At 49.7% G+C, this 22,274-nt stretch overlaps 1 long non-coding RNA gene across 3 annotated transcripts in view; it reads left to right on the top strand.

Moving 5' to 3' along the window:
- LOC143930923 (uncharacterized) overlaps positions 1–22,274 on the top strand; it is a 35,914-nt gene that overhangs the window by 8,907 nt on the left and 4,733 nt on the right. The window contains exon 1 of one of the 3 annotated variants that reach the window (XR_013262849.1): positions 20,010–20,048. The exons of 1 other annotated variant lie outside the window; for it this stretch is intronic. This is a non-coding gene — a long non-coding RNA (uncharacterized LOC143930923). Of the gene's footprint in view, positions 1–20,009; positions 20,049–22,274 lie in introns of those variants that run through there. One more of the 3 variants, XR_013262847.1, reaches the window with a different exon arrangement.

The raw sequence follows: 22,274 nt of genomic DNA, 5'->3' as shown, positions 1-22,274 counted from the left end.
TCCTCCTTAAAATCAGGGTCCCCAGAGAGATTACCACTTCCATCAGGGTCCCCAGAGAGCCCCCCACTTACATCAGGGTTCCCAGAGAGCCCCCCTTAAATCAGGGTCCCCAGAGACCCTCTCCTTACATCAGGGTCCCCAGAGAGCGCCCCTTACATTAGGGTCCCCAGAGAGCCTCCCTCTTAAAGTCAGGGTCCCCAGAGAGCCCCCCTTACATTAGGGTCCCCAGAGAGCTGCCCCCTTAACTAAGGGTCCCCAGAGAGCCTCCCCCTTAAAATCAGGGTCCCCAGAGAGCTTCTCACTTCCACCAGGGTCCCCAGAGAGCCCCCCCACTTACATCAGGGTTCCCAGAGAGCCCCCCTTACACCAGAGTCCCCAGAGGGCCCCCTTACATCAGGGTCCCCAGGGAGCTGCCCCCTTAAATCAGGGTCCACAGAGAGCTGCCCCCTTAAAATCAAGGTCCTCAGAGAGCTTCTCACTTCCACCAGGATCCCCAGAGAGCCCCCCACTTAAATCAGGGTTCCCAGAGAGCCCCCTTACATTAGGGTCCCCAGGGAGCTGCCCCCTTAAATCAGGGTACCAAGAGAGCCTCCCCCTTAAAATCAGGGTCCCCAGAGAGCTTCCCACTTCCATCTGGGTCCCCAGAGAGCCCCCCCACTTATATCAGGGTTCCCAGAGAGCCCCCCTTACACCAGGGTCCCCAGAGGACCCCCTTACATCAGGGTCCCCAGAGAGCCTCCCCCTTAAATCAGGGTCCCCAGAGAGCTTCCCCCTTAAAATCAAGGTCCTCAGAGAGCTTCTCACTTCCACCAGGATCCCCAGAGAGCCCCCCCCACTTAAATCAGGGTTCCCAGAGAGCCCCCCTTACATCAGGGTCCCCAGGGAGCTGCCCCCTTAAATCAGGGTCCCCAGAGAGCCTCCCCCTTAAAATCAGGGTCCCCAGAGAGCTTCCCACTTCTATCTGGGTCCCCAGAGAGCCCCCCCCCACTTTTATCAGGGTTCCCAGAGAGCCCCCCTTACATTAAGGTCCCCAGAGAGCCTCTTCTTACATTAGGGTCCCCAGAGAGCTCCCCTATCTTTATATATTGTACAGGATGCCGTGGCTGGGTCGTGGAAGGACGCTATGTTTCTCCTCTGTTTGGTTTGTGGTCCCTTTAAGGGAATAAAATTGATTAACCCACTTGTCAGAGGAAGTGTGTTTAAAAACAAGACAGGAAGTGGTAGATGGGTGTGGAGGAGTGTAGAGGACATGGTGTTTGGGTTTTGGGATGCAGCAACAGAAGTGGACAGCAGTGTCCTGCCTGGAAGCCTCCTGGCAGGGGAAGCTACCTGCCATAAAAAAATCAAGTACTGTTTGATAGAGACAGCTATTCTGGACTTTGCAAGTCGGTGAGACTAAAAACCTTTTCCTTTTGTTTTTGGGCTGCTGTAAAGCTGTTTAAGTTTAATAAACCCCTTGTTGTGTGAAAAGCCTGTGTCCTGCGATCCTGCTGGTCCCCCCCCGAACATTACAAGTGGCGCTCGAATGCGGGCAGGACAAAGTAACAGGCTTTTTTTTTTTTTTTTTTTTTTTGCTTTTTTGCATTGGATTTAAACTGACATTTAAAGGGACAGTACAGTGAATTTATGTCCTGGGTTAAAGCTGCACAACTGTTGAAAGCTGAAACAATGTAGGAGCTAATTAAACAGCTGTCCTTGGCTAATATGCAAGTGCAGACTCGCTATGAGGAAGCTAATCAGCGCTTAGCAACCCAGCTGGAGGTACAAAAAAATGCACCACAATGAGGCGCTGGCTCTGCAGCAAGAAAATGCTCGCCTGTTGGTGGCCCAGTTAGCAGCCCAGCAAGCGACCCAACAAGGGGTTATGCAGGCTCAGATGGCTGCCTTTAAAAGAAGCAGTGCAGCAGCTTTCTCAGGGCCATGAACAAGTGGCCGTTGCCCCTGGCAACCAGGTGACCATAAGGGCAAGCCATTTTCTGCAGAAATTGTCCCTAAGTGATGATGTAGAGGCGTTTCTGACTACATTTGAGAGGACGGCAGAGAGAGAAGGGTGGCCCCAGGACCAGTGGGCCGGCTTAATTGCTCCTTTCCTCACCGGAGATCCTCAAAAAGCTTATTTTGACCTACCACCAGAAGATGCTAAAGATTATCAAAAACTAAAGGCAGAAATACTGGCTCGGTTGGGGGTGACTACGGCTGTTCGGGCCCAACGAGTGCACCAATGGAAGTATCGTTCAGACCGGCCACCGCGATCTAAAATGCATGACCTTGTGCAACTAGTAAAAAAAATGGCTGCAGCCCAAAGTGTTGTCTGGCCCCCAAATTGTGGAGCGGGTCGGGCTGGACCGATACTTGAGGTCACTGCCAGACGACCTTCAACGGTGGGTCAGACATGGAGACCCCAAAACGGTGAACCTCCTTGTCGAGATGGTGGAACGATATAAAGTGGTGGAGGATCTGCTTGGCCCTACCAAGCGTCAAGGGCCCAGTCTGCTACGGCCTTTCCGACCAACTGCCGCCCTTCGAAAGGATGTCCCCAGGAGCCCTGGAACCAACACCCCGGAAGGCCAAGAGTCACACCCGTTACCCCCTCAGCGACCTGTTCCTGTTCGGAGAGGAGGGGATTAAAATGTTGGCGATGTAATGCCTGGGGCGATACCCGTTCCCACTGCCCATTGCAGGAAGAACCCATGGAATGCGGGGTTCTTCGAAGGGGGTCTTTTTATGCCCATAAAGCCTGTACAACACATCTTGACCTTGGAGAGGGGAAATTTGAGTGTGAAGTCTAAGTGAACCACCACCCTGCCCGGGCTTTGCTGGACTCTGGAAGCATGGTAACCCTGGTTCACCCTAGAGTAATTGGAAAGATCGGTCCGGTAAGCAACATTTTACTGGTTGTCTGCATTCATGGGGACACTAGAGAGTACCCTCTCATCTCGGTGTCCATCTCCACAGCATGTGGCACTAGTACTCAAGAGGTGGGGGTGGTAAAGAACTTGGTACATGACGTTCTCATAGGACGAGACTGTCCGTTATTTGCAAAACTGTGGGGACAAGGAGAACTATCTGAAAGGTCCAGAGACTGGGAAGAAACTAATCCCTCTGTTCCTGTTGTTGAGGGTAATAACCCTGAGATGCCGCATGATCGTAATATGGACCCAGTTGATAAAAATGCCAAGGATTTGGTTAATGGTGATGAAAGTAGTGCTGATACTGTTAAGGATGTCAAAATGTGGGGTTCACAGACCTACCTGAACACTGAGGGGGGGGAACCTTCCCCGCTTCAGGTAATGCTGGGGGAAGAGGATGAGGAAGTGGCCTCTACCCCTGCCTTGCCGGATTTGGGTGTTCCCCAGGGGGCATTTGGTACTGCCCAGATGCAGGACCCCACTTTGGCCAGGGCACGGGAACAGGTTGTAGTAATAAATGGGGAATACCAAGAGCCAGGTGCGAATGAGCGGTGGCCACATTTTGCAATATGTAATGAATTGCTTTATCGGGTTACTAAAGTGCGATAAAATGTGGTAGAACAATTATTGGTACCCCAACAGTATAGACACAAGGTCCTGGACCTGGCCCATGATGATGTTTTAGAGGGACACCTGGGAGTTGAAAAGACGGAGGCATGGATCGCCGACCAGTTTTACTGGCCAGGCTTGAAAGCAGAGGTAAGGAGATACTGTACCTCTTGTCCCACCTGTCAGTTGACCGCTCCGGCGATCCATTTCCGGAGCCCGTTGGTCCCTCTGCCCATAATTGAGGTCCCATTCGAGAGGATAGCCATGGATATAGTGGGTCCCTTGGTAAAGTCGGCTCGAGGTCATTCTTACATACTGGTGATCCTCGACTATGCCACTCGACATACTGAGGCGCTACCCCTGCGGAATACCTCCTCTAAGGCTATTGCCCGGGAACTATTCCAGTTGTTTACACGGACAGGTTTCCCCAAGGAAATACTGACAGATCAGGGCACCCCGTTTATGTCGAAGGTTATGGCTGATGTATGCAAACTGTTCCGGATTAAACAGCTGCGCACATCGGTCTACCATCCCCAAACAGATGGATTGGTAGAACGTTTTAATAAGACCCTTAAGTCTATGCTCAAGAGAGTGGTACAAGGGGATGGGAAAGACTGGGACTGCCTGTTACCAGCTCTCCTGTTTGCTATCCGAGAAGTGCCCCAGGCCTCCACTGGGTTTTCGCCCTTTGAATTAGTATATGGGCGGAGACCTCGGGGACTACTGGACTTTGTTAAAGAAGAATGGGAAAGAGCTGTGTGAAGTTGGCACCCCATGTTTGTAAAACCTGAATAAAAATATACCATTCGTTTGTGCTGATTTTGTGCCGGTTCGGTTTCTGAGATATTAAACATTCAATGTAATGCAAGCCCCGCCCACTTTGCACCCCATTTTAAAAACAAACGCGCCATTCGTTTGTGCTGGTTTGTGCCGCTTTGGTTGCGGAGATATTGTGCGTTATAGTTGCTGAAACCCTGCCCACTTTGCACCCCATGTTCTTGAATTTTAAAAACAAACGCGCCATTCGTTTGTGCTATGTTTGTGCTTCAAAAATAAACATTTGTGCCGTTTTGCGGAGATATTGTGCGTTTATAGATGCTGAAACCCCGTCCCATATTGCTGAATTAAAAAAAAAAAAACGCGGCACAAACGAATGGCGTGTTTGTTTTTAATATTCAGCTGGTTTGTTTGCGGTTTGTGCAGATTTGGTGGATATTGTACACGTTTTACTCTTCATGGATCCCTCCCCTTACGCTTCTCTAGCGCTGACTGGAAGAACAGACGGAAGGGGGGGGGGCACAGCTGGCGCTGGCTCTGGCTCTAGTGAGGCAGAGTCAGCTGTCAATCAGGCGGCAGGATGGATCTCAACAGTAGTGTCAGGATCTGTCCCGGCTGCATCGCGGCTCTATGCTGTCAGGATATAGTGGGCCATAGCCCGCCACATGCACATGAGTTTTTTTTTTTTTTTTTGTCACGGGAGAACATCCTATATGTCTAGTGATGGCCGAACGGTTCGCCCGGCGGTCGTTTTGCGGGGAAATTCGGACGTTCACGGTCCGCTCGTTCGGCGGACTATTGGCGTCATTCACCCGGCGGACTTTCGTGTTTAATGTGTAAAAGAACTTTGACCTATGATGACACATCCATCATGGGGTACAGGACAGCCAATTGAGACATTACAGCACATGGACACTTGGACATTCCCCTAACCTATAAATACACCCGATCCAGTGGCCATTTTACATTCTTTCTTCTGTCACTATAGGGAAAGGTTGCTGTGTGGAGCAGCGAGAGCTAAATCGCTAGCTATTTGGTACACAAAAGTTATTTTCAGGACTGGTATAGGTGTTAGGTGTATATAGGTTTGCTGTGCTACTGATTGTTGCAGCAGCCTGAGTGTCTTTTGTCAGTTTAGATAAAGGGACAGAGCGCTGTGTGCTGCTATTTTAGGGACAGCCAGATTAGTCATCATCATCATCATTAGCTGTTACTATCAGGTCCACAAAAGTGCTATTCGAGTAACCAGTAATTGTTCCAGTCTCCTCTGTTTTGCCAGTTTGTATAGGGACAGGAAGGAAGCAGTGTGTCAGGCAGTGAGGGTCAGTTTAAACAGTAGCTGTTACTATTAGTTCCACAAAGGTTCTTTTCAGGACTGGTATCAGTGGTATAGTAATAGGCTTGTACACGTATAATATTCTTTCTTCCAAATATAGAAAGAATATTATACTTGACTGCTGCCCTTCTGCTGCAGTCTGCTAATCATTCACAACTCACTTGTTCCACAAAGCTCTTTATCAGGACTGGTAACTTGGTCTGTCTAGGGTGCTACAGTACATAGGGTTGAGTGAGGTACAGTCTGCTGTTCTGTAAGGACCGGCATCGGTCCACAATAGATAGGGTTGAGGTGCACCACTGCTGACCGCTGCCCTATACTGCAGCAGTCCTTCATCGGTATAGGGACTAAGAGTTTTGTCATAGGGTCATTTAACCACTTGCCGACCGCCGCACGACGATGTACGTCGACAGAATGGCACGGGCAGGCATATGATCCGATCTCTGTGCGATTCGAGTTCAGCCATTCAACGCACCCGCCGCACCCGCCACAAATTCGCACGGGACCCTTTTTTTGGTCCGCAGCAGAATCGGATCGCATGGGTGTTCACACCATGCGATCCGAGTTTGCAGATCGCACTGTGATATGCGAACTGATCTGGGGGTGTCATTAACATTTCACTGACACTCCCAGCAGTTCGCATAGGGCAGTGTGAACTGCCGCCGGGAGGCATGCGATGCGGGAACCCGCCGCGGATTCGTGGCGTTCCCGCATCGCTCCAGTGTGAACCCAGCCTAATAAGCGATTGTTTTTCTGATCGCTGTATTAGTGTCACAGGTGACGCTAGTTAGGCAGGTAGGTATTTAGGTTCGCTGCAGCTTTTTATAGCGCCAGGGACCCCCATATACTACCGCATAAAGCCCCCTAGTTAACCCTTTCACCAGTGATCACCATATAACTGTTACAGGTGACGCTGGTTGGTTAGTTATTTTTTTATAGTTTCAGGGCACTCGCCATTTATTACCTAGTCTCGCTAGTGTACCCCTAAATTTAGGGCTGTCTACTTTCCAAAATGGGGTCATTTGGGGGGGGGGGGTTTGTGCCATCTTGGCATTTTATGGCCTTCAAAACTGTAACGCCCTTAGAAAGCCTGAAGGCGGTGCTTGGTTTTCGGGACCCCGTACGCGGCTAGGCTCCCAAAAAGTCCCACATATGTGGTATCCCCGTACTCAGGAGAAGCAGCAGAATTTATTTTGGGGTGTCATTTCACATATGCCCATGGCATGCGTGAGCAATATATCATTTAGTGACAACTTTGTGAAAAAAATAAATAAAATAAAAAAGTTTGTAATTTTCCCGCAACTTGTGGCAAAATATAAAATATTCCATGGACTCAACATGCCTCTCAGCAAATAGCTTGGGGTGTCTACTTTCTAAAATGGGGTCATTTGTGGGGGTTTTGTGCCATCTTGGCCTTTTATGGCCTTCAAAACTGTAATAGGTAGCGAGAAGTGAAATCAAAAATGTACGCCCTTAGAAAGCCTGATACCGGGGGTTGGTTTTCGGGGCCCCGTACGCGGCTAGGCTTCCAAAAAGTCCCACATATGTGGTATCCCCGTACTCAGGAGAAGCAGCAGAATTTATTTTGGGGTGTCATTTCACATATGCCCATAGCATGTGTGAGCAATATATCATTTAGTGACAACTTTGTGTAAAAAAAAAAAAAAAAATATTTTGTCATTATTCAATCGCTTGAGGCAAAAAAATAAAATATTCAATGGGCTCGACATGCCACTTATCAATTTCCTTAGGGGGTCTACTTTCCAAAATGGGGGTCATTTGGGGGGGTTTTGTACTGCCCTGCCATTTTAGCACCTCAAGAAATGAGATAGGCAGTCGTAAACTAAAAGCTGCGTAAATTCCAGAAAACGTACCTTTGTACGTAGTTTGTAGATGTGACAACTTTTGCGCAAACCAATAAATATACAGTTATTGACTTTTTTTTTTACCAAAGACATGTGGCTGAATACATTTTGGCCTAAATGTATGACTAAAATTGAGTTTATTGGATTTTTCTAATAACAAAAAGTAGAAAATATCATTTTTTTTCAAAATGTGCGGTCTTTTTACGTTTATATCGCAAAAAATAAAAATCGCAGAGGCAATCAAATACCATCAAAAGAAAGCTCTATTTGTGGGAAGAAAAGGACGCAAATTTTGTTTGGGTACAACATTGCATGACCGCGCAATTACCAGTTAAAGCAGCGCAGTGCCAAATTGTAAAAAGACCTCTGGTCATTGACCAGCAAAATGGTCCGGTCTGAAAGTGGTTAAAAAATGACAGGCAGAGGAAGAGGCAGGCCCTTCCGCAGAGATGGTAGGGGTAGGGCAGGAGCAACAGCGTTGAGCCAAAGTGGGAAGTTGCAGAAGGTGCGTTCAATTACTTTAAAGGATGTACCAGACTTGGTTGAGTGGCTCACTCAACCTTACTCTTCTGCACCCTCCTCATCCTCTCGATCTGCACCCTCTTTTTCACTCTCTGCTATGTGCACCCCCAAAGACACTAACACCACCACCACCACCACCACCACCACATACCTTCCGCTTGAGTCACAGGAATTATTTTCCGATCCATATCAAGAGGAAATTTCTGATGCACAGCCACTCTTGGTATTGGATCAGGAAGAGGAGGTAGCAACAACCACTACTCAGCAGTCTGACGACAGTACCCAGATCAGCCCAAGGAGGAGGTTGGTCCCCGGTGTTGCTGCCTACTCCGAGATCTCTACTTATAGCGGTGGGGAAGGTGACGTTGATGATGACGTGTGATGTCACGTGGGTGCCCACAAGAGAGGAAGAGGAGGGGAGTTCAGAGGGAGATATGGACCAGCAGATAGGGAGGAGAAGCAGGCATAACTTACATTGCACAGGAGGGACAAAGCAGACTGCAAATGTATCAGGAGCGAGTCATCGACCATGTACGGTCACATCTGGCGCTCCCAGGACACCGGCACATGGCTCCGCAGTGTGGGCTTTTTTTAACGTGTCCGCTGCTGACAATAGCGTTGCCATCTGCAATCTTTGCAGTCAACGCATTAGTCGCGGTAAGCCCAATACTCACCTAGGGACGACCGCCTTAAGAAGGCACATGGGCAGCCATCACCGAGCCCAGTGGGAGCAACGGAACACACAAAGCCACACTGCAGGCTCTCACCGTCCAGCCTCGTCTTCTACTTCTCCTTCTCCTCTCTCCTCACAATTGTCCTCCACTCCACCTTCCATCACGCCAAGCTCACATTTTTCTGCAAAAAGGCAGGCTTCCGTGGGCCTAATGTTCGAGCGTAAAAAAATGATGACGCCGGATAACCCTCTTGCCCAACGATTGACGGCTGGCTTGTCAGAACTGGTGGACTCGGAGGCCTTTCGCAAATTTGTGGCCATTGGAACACCACAATAGAAGGTCCCAGGAAGGAAGTATTTCTCAGAGAAGGGCATCCCAGAGCTATATGGCCATGTTCAGCGGCAAGTGAATGTATCTCTGGCACACAGTGTCGGTGCCAAGATACATCTGACCACAGACACGTGGTCTAGCAAACACGAGCAGGGAAGGTATATCACTTTTACTGCCCACTGGGTGGACCTTCTGACGGCCGTCAAGCATGTAACCCGTGGCACCCGTGTAGATTTGGTTTTACCGCCAAGGATTGCATGCAGGCCTGACTCTTCTTCTCCTCCTCCTCCCTCTCCTCCTCAGCTGCCTCCTCCTTTTCTGCTGCTAGCGTCTCTTCCGCTGCACCACCCAAGCTCCCCAGAACCTATTCCACATGCCAGGTGAGACGTTGCCATGCCGTGCTGCGTCTGTTGTGCCTGGAAGCCAAGAGCCACACTGGAACGGCACTCCTATCAGCTTTGCGTTTACAGGCAGATCAGTGGCTAACACCGCTCAATTTGACAGTTGGTAAAGTGGTGTGTGACAACTGTGCCAATCTGCTTAGCGCATTGAAACAGGGCAAAATCACGCACGTGCCATGCATGGCACACGTCTTAAACTTGGTCGTGCAGCGATTCGTTGTCAAATACCCTGGGGTCCAGGACATCTTGCGGCAGGCAAGGAAAATCTCAGCCCATTTCAGAAGATCTTACACGGCCATGGCTCGCCTTGCTGACATTCAGTGGCGACACAATCTGCCGGTCAGACTTCTTATTTGCGATTGCCCGACGCGATGGAACTCAACCTGCTATATGCTTGATAGGCTGCTCCAGCAGAAACGTGCAGTTAACGTCTACCTGTATGAACTCTGCGGAAGAACCGGTTCTGGGGAGCTGGGGGTTTTTTCACCGCGCCAGTGGCTGCTCATGCGCGACGCATGCAGACTTCTGCGGCCATTTGAGGAGATCACCAAACTGGTCAGTCGCAGCCATGGCACCATCAGTGACATGGTACCTTATGCCTTCTTTATGGAGCGTGCATTGCGGCGCGTCATTGATCAAGCTGTGGAGGAGCAGGAGCGGGAAGATAAGGAAGTCGCAATGCTGGATGAATTCCCAGGGGGGGCTACTCTGAGACAAGTCAACAACAGAAGTCTGAAGAGGAGTCAGAGGAGGATGGTGCAGGGGCGGATGAGGAGGAGCAAGAAGAGCATGCTTTAAACCTTTCTGGGATCCCTGTTGTGCGTGGATGGGGAGAGGAGAATGAAGAGGACGACATTATCCTGGATGATGAGCAGGAGCCAGGCCACCACACCGCTTCCACTTTAGTGCAAATGGGGGCCTTCATGCTCCAGTGTTTTAATAGGGACCCCCGAATAAAAAGCATAAGGGTCAAGGACAAGTACTGGGTGGCAACGTACTTAGACCCCCGGTACAAACACAAAATGGCAGAAATGTTACCGCTGTCACAGAGGGCTGTCAGAATGCAGCGCTTCCAGGCCTTGCTGCGAGAAATGCTGCATTCTGCTTTTGCGTGCGCTGGCAGAGGAGCAATTCCCACTCCCAGAGAAGGAGTTGCGGGTACCAATCCAACAGCGCCTGCAAGAAGAGGCCGGTTTGAAGATGTGCTGGTGACTTCGGATATGATGTCATTCTTTCAGCCGACCCATCGACCGGTGTCATCCGGATCCAGCATCAGGGAACGCCTAGACCGTCAGGTGTCCGACTACATCGGGTTAACGGCCGATGTGGACGCTCTGAGGAGTGATGAACCCCTGGACTACTGGGTGGGCAGGCTAGACCTCTGGCCAGAGCTTGCCCAATTTGCAATGGAACTGTTGGCTTGCCCCTCATCCAGTGTCCTGTCCGAAAGGACTTTCAGCGCAGCAGGGGGGATTGTGACCGATAAGTGTACTCGCCTAGCTCACGACAGTGTTAACTACCTCACATTTCTAAAAATGAATGAGGCATGGATCTCGGAGGAATTCAACACATGTGACCAGTAGACCATGTATATGTCTATAAACTATTTTTTTAATCGAGCACAGAGACCTTCTTTCTTCATTTGGCTCACTTCCTTGTCCAAAAAAAGCACACTGTACTATATGCCCGCACCCTCCTCTTTGAAGAGGTTGAGCGGTATCATATTTCTACTGGGGCTGCTTATTATGAGGGGCTCCCACCATCCCTGTGCTGTGCTGACTTCCTCCTGGGACTGTATCTCTGCTGTGCATATTTTGAGGTGCTCCCACCATCCCTGTGCTATGCTGACTTCCTCCTGGGGCTGCTTAAGGTGCTGCTGTCAGTGCTGTATATCACGGTGCAGGTGTCATTGCTGTATGTCACGCTGCTGATGTCAGTGCTCTCTATCACGGTGCTGTTGTCAGATCACTCTATCACGGTGCAGGTGTCATTGCTGTATGTCACGCTGCTAGTGATCATCTCCTGCACCCTCTTCTTTGCCTACCCTGGTCCCAGACCTTCCCTCTCCTCCATTGCCTTCATGTGCTCCACATTCCTGAATTGTCACAACATTTTCCCATATAAAAAAAGAATGCTTGTAGTTGTCGATCCCAGATTCACCTCATACATGTGTTATGTCATTGGCCATGTGGTGGGACTATGTGTTTACACAGCTATTAATTCTTTTGTGGCTGCAAATTTGACCTGTAGGTTTGTGAAGTTCGCCTCCCATTGAAGTCAATGGGGCCCGCCGCGAACGTTCGGTTTCGCGAACGATCGGCCGCGTTCGCGGTCCGCGTTCGCTAAACGTCCCGTCGGAAGTTCGTCCATCACTATATATGTCATCTTGTGAACAAAAAAAAAACTAAGGCCAAAAAAGGTTGGGCCATAGTTTTCTTTTAAACCAGGTCTTAACCAAGCAAAAAAGCACTCCAGCAAATTCTCTTATATAAGTCCCCCTTTTTTTTTTTTTTTTTTTTTTTTTTTTATTGCTTTTTTGAAAAACATCTATGTCAGTAAACATTCTTTTCCTGACAACCCACATATAGTCTGCCATGGAATCTAACACCGCCTCCTCTCCAATGCTATAGGACCCCACATAAATTTGAGCTCACCACTAGAGACTGCGTTCCGTAATTAGCCAACTCATCACCAAAGGGTGGGAACTCCGTCTGCCATGGAGTCCATCAGGAAAGTAAAATTACTGTAAGTATTTGATAATAAATTTTCCATTTTCCTGACAGCCAAACCACACGGGTGGGTATGCTGATAAAAAATAAGTTTAGTTCTCCCCACCAACCGACTGGATTCTTAAACCAAAGATCGAAAGATGCAAAGATTGCAATAGTGTAAGGTAAAGGTATTAATGGAGGCCGCCTAGTAGATGAGATCAGGAGCTACATGCCGGGCTGCTGCCCACGAAGCCGTCATACCCCTTCTCATGCCCCACATACCTGGAGCACAAGGGCTGGCCGTACGGAGGCGGTGATCTGTCCATGGCACCCTGACGGACGAATAGGATGTGATTCTGCAGCATTGTAGGAACACTCACACGTCCTGGAACAAAGGAGTACAAATAGAAGTGCAGCTTCCCTTTTTAAAAGGCATCTTAGACCCCCTTCCCTCTTTTACCATAGCCCCAGGCTGAAGCTAACCATGAGCTGGGAACCTGGGGCCTGAGGATCGGACGCAAGCTGCCTGTACTGTAATGACAGGGCTCTCAGGGATTCAAACATCCCCGCCGGAATAACATCACTGCCATGTCCGGACTGCGCCTGCGCAGTGGTGACCTGCCGTAGAGTGCCTGCATGGCCGCCGGGTCCCCTGCCACACAGCGCATGCGCGAAACCAAGCCTCGGCTTCGTCCGAAGATCGCACATGTACAGTAGCGAGCCGGAGCTGCCACCTGGATGATGCACTTGAGTTCCAGGTGCCATAGAAGCAAAAAAAAAAGACAGCAAGGCACATGAGGGAAAATCGGGGAGCTTTTACATACAAGAACTGCTGCCACAGAGAATCTTCAGACCTGACAGAAGTCTGAAGATGAAGGCCATCCCCACCACAGGACACGGGCCTGGAGCCACACACCCGCCCATGGTTGGGTCCTGGGCTATCTTGAAACTGCCCGGCATCAACTTCCACAATCAATTTTGGACATCCGTAAGAGCCGGTTCACACAGGGGCGACTCAGATCCGACTTCAGGTCGCCCCTAGTCGCCTCAGGTCGCACAACATGTAAAAATCAATGTAAGTGAATGAGAGCCATCTTAATGCACACTACTGAAGTTGCTCCGACTTCAGAAAAGGTTCCTGTACTACTTCTATCCGACTGGTAGGCAACTGGTACCCATTGATTTCAATGGAGGTCGCCTCCAAGTCGGATCTCTGTCTATACGGAGGCGACTCTCAGAGAATTATCAGCTCTCAAGGGGGAATTCCACACCAAATTTATTTAAAAAAATTGGCTTGGGTTCCCCCTCTGAGAGCATACCATACCCCTTTTAATAAGGGGGCCCCCAGATCCCAGCCCCCCACCCTATGTGAATGAGTATGGGGTACAATGTACCCCTACCCATTCACCTGTGAAAATTTTTTTCCAAAAAGCCGGGCTCCTCCGCTAGTGAAAGAGCTAGCAAAAGAGCAGAAGATAGCTTAGGAGTCCGGCGAGAAGACCCCCGCAGACAGAAGAAGACCCCCAGAGCCGTGCAATAAACTATTTTAACCTTTGTTGTGTTTTTTTTTTTTTTTTGGTACATTTTTATTTCACAGGTGAATGGGTAGGGGTACATTGTACCCCATACTCATTCACATAGGGTGGGGGGCCGGGATCTGGGGGCTCCTTATTAAAGGGGGCTCACGGATTCCGATAAGCCCCCCCCACGCCCGCAGACCCCGACAACCAATGGCCAGGGTTGTCGGGAAGAGGCCCTTGTACTCATCAACATGGGGACAAGGTGCTTTGGGGTGGGGGCACATGGCCTGGTACGGCTCAGAAGGGGGGGCGCTCGCTCATCCCCAACCCCTTTCCTGGCCGGCCGGGTAGCATGCTTGGATAAGGGTCTGGTATGGATCTGGGGGGGACCCCCACGCCATTTTTTTCGGCGTAGGTGGTTCCCCTTAAAATCCATACCAGACCTAAGGGCCCGGTATGCTCTCGGAGGGGGAACCCACGCCGTTTAAAAAAAAAAAAAAATTGTCGTGGAGTCCCCCCTTGAGAGATCATTCTCTGATTGGCCACGACAAAAGTCGCCTGGCCTGGGGTGACTGAAAGTCGTGTTGTAAGTCACCCCAAGTCGTGCCCAAGTTGTTGAAAGTCGTGTTGCCCCTATGTGAACCGAGCCTAAAAGTAAGGAGGTTCAGTGAGGAGGGCAAAAAAAGCTCTAGTGGTGAGCTCAAATTTATGTGGGGTCCTATAGCATTGGAGAGGAGGCGGTGTTAGATTCCATGGCATAATATATGTGGGTTGTTAGGAAAAGAATGTTTACTGACATAGATGTTTTTCAAAAAAGCAATAAAAAAAAAAAGGGCCTTATATAAGAGAATTTGCTGGAGTGCTGTTTTGCTTGTTTAAGACCTGGTTTAAAAGGGAACTATGGCCCAACCTTTTTTGGCCTTAGTTTTTTTTTTTGTTCACAAGATGACATATAGGATGTTCTCCCGTGACAAAAAAAATTCATATGCATGTGGCACGCTATGGCCCACTATATCCTAACAGCACAGAGCCGCAATGCAGCCGGGAAAGATCCTGACAATACTGTTGAGATCCATCCTGCCACCTGACAGCTGACTCTGCCTCACTAGAGCCAGAGCCAGCGCCAGCTGTGCCCTCCCTCTCCCCAGATTTCCTCCTCCGTCTGTTCTTCCAGTCAGCGCTAGAGAATCGGAAGGGGGGGATCCATGTGGAGTAAAACATGTACAATATCCACCAAATCTGCACAAACCACGAACAAACCAGCTGAATATTAAAAACAAACACGCCATTCGTTTGTGCCGCGTTTTTTTTTTTTTTTTTTTTTTTTAAGCAAGCAATATGGGATGGGGTTTCAGCATCTATAACTCACAATATCTCCACAACCAAAATGGCACAAATGTTTATTTTTGCAGCACAAACCAGCACATACGTAGCACAAACGAATGGCGCGGTTGTTTTTAAAATTCAGCAACATGGGGTACAAAGTGGGCGGGGTTGCAGCAACTATAACGCACAATATCTCAGAAACCAAAGTGGCACAAACATTTATTTTTGCGGCACAAACGAATGGCGCGTTCGTTTTTAACATTCAAGAACATGGGGTGCAAAGTGTGCGGGGTTTTAGCAACTATAACGCACAATATCTCCACAACCAAAGCGGCACAAACGTTTATTTTTGCGGGGAAAAAAAACAGCACAAACACGGCACAAACAAATTGCGCATTTTGTTTTTTAAATTCAAGAACATAGGGTGCAAAGTGGGCGGGGCTTGCATTACATTGAATGTTTAATATCTCAGAAACCGAACCGGCACAAACGCTAATTTTTGCGGCACAAATCAGCACAAACTCGGCACAAACGAATGGTATATTTTTATTCAGGTTTTACAAACATGGGGTGCCAACTTCACACAGCTCCAGAGAGAGGGCGGAAATTGACAGATAATAATCTCTCTGCTCTCTTGGCTCCCGGCTCTCCCGTGATGCCCATCGCACTACTGCAGAGAGGGTAGTGGGCCAGATTCCCACCTACCCAAACGCTGGAGTTCCAAACTGAAGGCACTTTAAAACCAAAAAATGCAGCAATGACATGACAGGAGGGGATCTGGCAGACTGTTGACTGACCACCTGCATCACGTTCATGTTATCGGACCAGAAAACCATCTGGTGATTACGCATCTGCTTCCCCCCAACACTCAATGGTGACAATAATCAGAAAAAGCTCCAGCAGTGTGAGGTTGCCCAAAAGATCCATGCAGGCCCATGAGGCCAGCCAACAAGGGGAGCGGCCAGCAGACCGCTCCCCTTGGAAAAAGGCCCAGAAACCACAGGAGCCTGCCTCATCAGTGTATAGCTCCAGCTGTAAGTTCGGTACCTCCTCCAGCAACCAACAAGACTGCCCGTTGTAGGACTGGAGAAAGGATAGCCACATCCCCAAGTCATCCCACATGGTGGTGGGGGGGGCAGCTACTCCCTTTGTGGCCTATGCAGGCATCTACAGAAAGCCCCCCCCCCCATGCAGATGATGCGGCATGCAAAGACCACGTGATCCAGCAAAGAATGAAGTTGTTTTAATTGCAGTTTTTTAGCCCCTTTTGCCAAGCAGATCAGGGTGAGTAGCCTAGCCAGCTTGTCACTGGGCAGCCAGAAAACCATCTCCATGGTGTTGATTTCAATACCCAAGAAGGCCAGAACCTTCGCAGGGCATTCAGTCTTGTCAGCTGACAGCGGGATAGAAAACCATTTGCTGCTGTCAGCTGGGCCCACAAAGAAGAAGCCATCCAAATGGTGTAATACAGAATGCAAACCAGCTGCCTGGACAACTACCCATTCAAGTAAACTACTGAAAAGTAAAAAAAAAAAATAACAAGAAATGGCACAGCCCATGGGAAGGCACATGTCAAAAAAGTAGCTTCCCTGAAAATAGTATCCCAGCAGGTGGACCGGGAAGAGGCGGACTCAATGTCCGCCTTGGCCAGCAAGGCCGAAGGACCAGCCACTCTGATCAAGTGGAGCGCCTTGTCGATGCCATCATTGACCGAGGAGCCAGAAGGATAGGGCAAGTGGTGGATAAGGTGGAATTTTCCCTCAGCCCTTTTGGGGACCACACCGAGGGGGGAAACAACTCAGGTTGTGGAAAGGGGGGGAGATCAAAAGAGCCCGCCATGCGCCCCAAGTCCAATTCCTTCTGGAGATTCTCGGCCACCACAGACTTCAATTGAACGCCCGTTTTCAAATTGGGTGCCATGGTCGGCACATCCGAAGGAGTAAAGGGGATCCAAAAACCACGGTTTAAACCATCCCTTAAGATCAAGGCTTCGCTATGGAGTACCGGTCTAGCCAGGGAAGCTTCTCTGAGACAATCACCGGGGTCCTGCGGTTTAGAAATTTCAGGCTTGGCCCCAGCCGGGAAATAGGTTGTTTTCCCTTTTGGAAGCACCGGCTGGCTGGGTGAGCAGCCCCGCAAAGTGAGCAGTCGTGTTTAAAACCGCACACAGTGTACCACTTCAAGTGGCTCTCATTGAATAGCCAGCATAGACCTTTTTTGGGGGCAGCCGATGCTCCGGAGGGATCGCCAAGCTGGGGACTGAAAGGAGGAAGGCCTGTGGGGGCACATGAGCTATAACCACAGGCTACCGTCCGGGCAATCAAAGCGGAGCTCCTTACTTGATGACTTTTTTGATGGAACTGCGTGTCGTAGTGGAACCAACACTGGCCCCCATACACTTTGTAGGCACCACAAATGAGATCAAGGTAGCAAAAAAGTGGTGCAGCTAACTCTGGAAAATGCTCACAAAGCACTCCCGGCATAAGCACAGAACCCCTGCAGCCAGTTCCCGAATGTCCAAGGAAGCTGCCGCGCAGCAGGCAGGGGCAAGGTCTCATTGGCATGCCCACAATGGGAATCTCCCACCCTGCCGGGCGCAGGGAGATGGTGGGGCGAGGCTGTGGCAGCAGGCGTCTGGAAGGAAGCTCCAGCCCAGCCGGGTGCAGGTAGCTGCTGATGGTCAGAGGTCAGTGAGCTGGGTGCAGGGGGATGTGGGAAGGTGGGGATCAGCAGCAGGGGGTGAGCGGCATGGGCAGCTCTAACATCCCTCACCCAGGTGGGTACACTGCAGGGGGTGAGTGTCATGTACATCCCTGCCATCCCCCACCCAGTCGGGTACAGGGGATGGCAGGGATGTACATGCCACAGGGATATGTGGATGCACAGTGGATCTGGCATAGGAAGAGTGGAGAGCATCAAAATTTGACTCTCCAACCCTGCTGGGCGCAAGCAGAGACGCTGGCAGTGACACGCCAGCAGATCCAAGTAGCGTGGAGGAAGAAGGATGTGAGGCTCATGCAGCAGCTCTGGGCTGGCATTCCTGGGGTCTGGTGCCGCGGGAAAATCTCCGGTTGGCCCTCCCATCCCCCGGGGGGAACCAAGGACAGCGGTAACCGGCACCCACAAGCAGTGAGCAGGGGTGGGGCACCCACGTGGAGGGACAGTCAGAGGAGCCCGAACGGACCGCCGGAGGACTCTTGGGCTCTGGGAGCGGGCCGGGCAAGAGGAGCCCCGGCCCGGGCTGTGTTCAAATGGTGGGGGGACCCGCCGGGGAGAATTTCTGCGGCGGGTGGCAGCGGGGGGGGGGGAGAGCCAGGATCAGTAGCCCTCAGCAGCTCCAGGGGGACGTGGGTGGTGGAAGGGGAATAGGAAGGCCTTGAAGGAATGGGGCTCAGACGGGAAGGAGGATGGGTGCGTCTGCTGGCCCTAGCATCCGGGGGCCCCTGTAGGTGGCAGTGGAGGGTGGGACATCTCAAGTGTAAGGAGACAGAAAAGCCATTCAGCCTGACCTTGGAGGGCCAGCTTGTGGACCCTGGCCAACAAAATGTTAGTGTCCATGGCCAGAGGTGCAGTGTCCACAGCAGCTCTTCCAACCGACTCCTCTGAAAGACCCCAGAATTCCCTGGGGCACACGTTCCCTGAGCTCAGGCCCATCACATCCCCATGTTACAACCAACCGTTCCCCTTGACTGGCACCTGGTGCCATTGGGAGTAGAAATTAGCCCCATTATTGGTGTATGTGAAATAAAATAAACCATATGGTTGGTGACTGATATAAAGACGCTCCATATCATTAGTGTCAGTGGTGGCTTTCCTTATCATGGTGTTTTGCCTCTTTATTGAAGCTGCAACTAAACCTCGGCTACAGTGCCAGGCACCCTGCATTCCCTACACTATCACCCCACCGCCACCCCATAATCCGGACACCCTGCAGGACGCCGACCTTTTCAAACCGCATCCACAATCCCTGGGCTGTCCCGTGTGATCTGGGATGCTTGGCAGCCAACCCATACCGACCAATCACATTTGATGTTACTATAGAGACCTCGGTATGACTTAATTCTATAAGTTTAAGGCCTTTACTGAGCTCCGGCAGCTTTCCAGTGTGCCAGAGGTGCCAATCCCCTTTAAATACTATGTATTAGATGTGAACCTGTGGGCTCTCCTTTTGAAAAGCCCTGTGTGCTTTGCGTCTTTAGCGCGTTTTGTGAAAAACGCACCAAAAAAATACATCTTCCACTATAGTTGTAGTAGTATACTTGATTACTTGACACTATGTTAACGCAACGAAAAAAAAGCAACATGACTTGTTTTTGAGCGTGCTTTTTGAGTCACATATCCATTCCCCCCCCCCCCCCCCCCCACCATGGAGAAAAAAAGCATGAAGAACGCATTATGTGTTTTTTCTTTTTTTGTTTTGTTTTTTTACACAACAGATTTAAAAAAAAACGCACTAAAAAGGCAATGTGCGTCTCACAACAGGGCCCCATAACGCACTCTGCATTACTGAATGAAACTATTTGTATAATTTGGTTGCTGAATTTTTACCGGATAAAAAGGACAAACTTTTTTTTTTTCTTTATTTTCTTCTTTTTTTTTCTTTTCTTTTTTCTTCTTTATTTGTTCTTTATTTTTCTATTTAAATTTTTCTTCTTTTTTTTTTATTTTGCCTTTTTTTTTTTATTTATTTTTTTTTTTTTTGCAAAAGCAACACTGAATCTGGGCAATCAGGGGTTAAAGTTGAAGAGGGCATGGCTGTGTCAGCTGACCTTTTCTAGTCCCCCATGCAGTTTGCAGTTTATTTTTTATTTTTTTATCCTTTTTACTTTATTTCCTCTTATCTGCAGCTGTCCAGGAACAGCTACAAGTCCCAACTCTGCTTGCGAAAGAAAATAAGAGTTATTTGAACTTATTTGGAGAGTTTGTTAGATTTGTCAGGTATGTGCTGTCACAAATAAAGTTGGAAAAAAAAATGTCTGCTTTCCATATAAATACGCCCACTTTTGGAGCAGTCTGCCCTGTTGGTCTACAGATGGAGCACATGGCTTGCTGCTGCCATGTTGGTTTGGTAAGTGATGTTTGATATGTTGAGTTAGAAGCTCTGGGTTACATTCATTTTTACTGCACTTTGTTTAAATGTTCCAATCTGAATGTCTAATCTTCCCTATGACTTGTGTTCAAGTCTGAACACAAAGCTGCAGAGCTCAACTCCAGGGGAATCCATGCTAAAATCTACTGCTGATCAATGGGAAGCATGCATTCCTCTTGCCACTGCTGGTGACTAGGAAGCATGCCTCCCCTTTGCCACTGGCGATTGATGGCAAGCATGGCTCTGGCCCTTTGCCACTGGTGATAGATAGATCTGGCCCGTGGCTATTGATGGCAAGCATTTCTCTGGCCCTTGGCCGCTGGCTATTCATGGCAAGCATTTCTCTGGCCCTTGGCCGCTGGCTATTGATGGCAAGCATGGCTCTGGTCCTTGGCCGCTGGCGATCGATGGCAAGCATGGCTCTGGCCCTTGGCCGCTGGCGATCGATGGCAAGCATGGCTCTGGCCCTTGGCCGCTGGCGATCGATGGCAAGCATGGCTCTGGCCCTTGGCCGCTGGCGATCGATGGCAAGCATGGCTCTGGCCCTTGGCCGCTGGCGATCGATGGCAAGCATGGCTCTGGCCCTTGGCCGCTGGCGATCGATGGCAAGCATGGCTCTGGCCCTTGGCCGCTGGCGATCGATGGCAAGCATGGCTCTGGCCCTTGGCCGCTGGCGATCGATGGCAAGCATGGCTCTGGCCCTTGGCCGCTGGCGATCGATGGCCTTTGGCCGCTGGCGATCGATGGCCCTTGGCCGCTGGCGATCGATGGCCCTTGGCCGCTGGCAAGCATGGCTCTGGCCGCTGGCGATCGATGGCAAGCATGGCTCTGGCCGTTGGCGATCGATGGCAAGCATGGCTCTGGCCCTTGGCCGCTGGCGATCGATGGCAAGCATGGCCCTTGGCCGCTGGCGATCGATGGCAAGCATGGCCCTTGGCCGCTGGCGATCGATGGCAAGCATTGCCCTTGGCCGCTGGCGATCGATGGCAAGCATTGCCCTTGGCCGCTGGCGATCGATGGCAAGCATGGTCCTTGGCCGCTGGCGATCGATGGCCCTTGGCCGCTGGCAAGCATGGCTCTGGCCGCTGGCGATCGATGGCAAGCATGGCCCTTGGCCGCTGGCGATCGCTGGCGATCGATGGCAAGCATGGCCCTATTAGTTTCAGCCCTACTATAAACCATGTATGCATTTTAGTAGGGCTGCAACGAATGATTATTTTCATAATCGATTAGTTGCCTGATTTTATTTTGATTAATTGGCTAATATGTGAACGTGTCCCATAGGAAACGGCGATAAATGAACTGTAGTGCGTTTCTGCAAAAAAAGCACCAAAAATGCATTGGTTTGAACCAGGCCTAAGACGATTAGTAGCAGCAGCATGTTTTTTTTTTTTTTGTCGTGTTTAAAAAAAACAAAAAACTAAAATGGAGTCCTTTTTTATAGCAGAAAATCGCTACTATAAGGGGCTCATTTATACTGTAGAACAGTAAAAGTAATATATAGTGAAGTAGGATATATGGGCATTTTAACTAGGGGTCAGACATGGAGGGAGATATAAATCTTTTAGATTAAAGTAGTAGTAAAGGCTGATTTTGTGTTGTGTGTTTTTGTGTTGTGTGTTTTATCATTTTAAATATGTAAAATACTGGTAAAAGTTTACTTGAAATGTCATTGTAATGCCTTCTATTACCTCCAGTCCAGCCTCCATTTTCTCTGGGTATCTTTGTAATTATGTTTCTGTTAAAGCAGGGGTAGGCCCTCCAGCTGTTGTGGAACTACATTTCCCATGAGGCATTGCTGGCACTTAAAATGACTCCAAGAGACATGATGGGACTTGTAGTTCTGCACCAGCTTGAGCGCCCCCAAGTTGCCTCCCCTCCACGTTCAAGGAATGTGTTTTATTGGTTATATGTTAATAAATGGCCGCTACAGCCAATTTTCACTCCAGACGTCTGTTCTTGTATGGTTGGATTAAGTGGGGCTGTAGTTGTGGGTAATTCCTCGGAGGGGACGGGAGTGTTTTATGTCTGTTTACTCCAGTCGTGGAATATTGTGGTGGATGACCAGTTTGCCGTCATGCTGTTCTTTAACCCCAGACAAGTATGCAGGTTTAGGCATTCCCCCAATATGGATACTTTTCTGGGGAGGTAAGGGATTTAGGAAGCATCTTTCGGTAGGTCGGTAATGCTAGATTCCTTATTTCT

The sequence above is a fragment of the Lithobates pipiens genome, unplaced genomic scaffold (genome assembly GCF_037356315.1).
Source record: "Lithobates pipiens isolate NorthernLeopardFrog02 unplaced genomic scaffold, aLitPip1_a1.2 Scaffold_25, whole genome shotgun sequence".
In the NCBI taxonomy this organism is placed as follows: domain Eukaryota; kingdom Metazoa; phylum Chordata; class Amphibia; order Anura; family Ranidae; genus Lithobates; species Lithobates pipiens.
The sequence above is the reverse complement of the archived record's forward strand: the minus strand, read 5'-3'. Positions and strand labels throughout refer to the sequence as shown.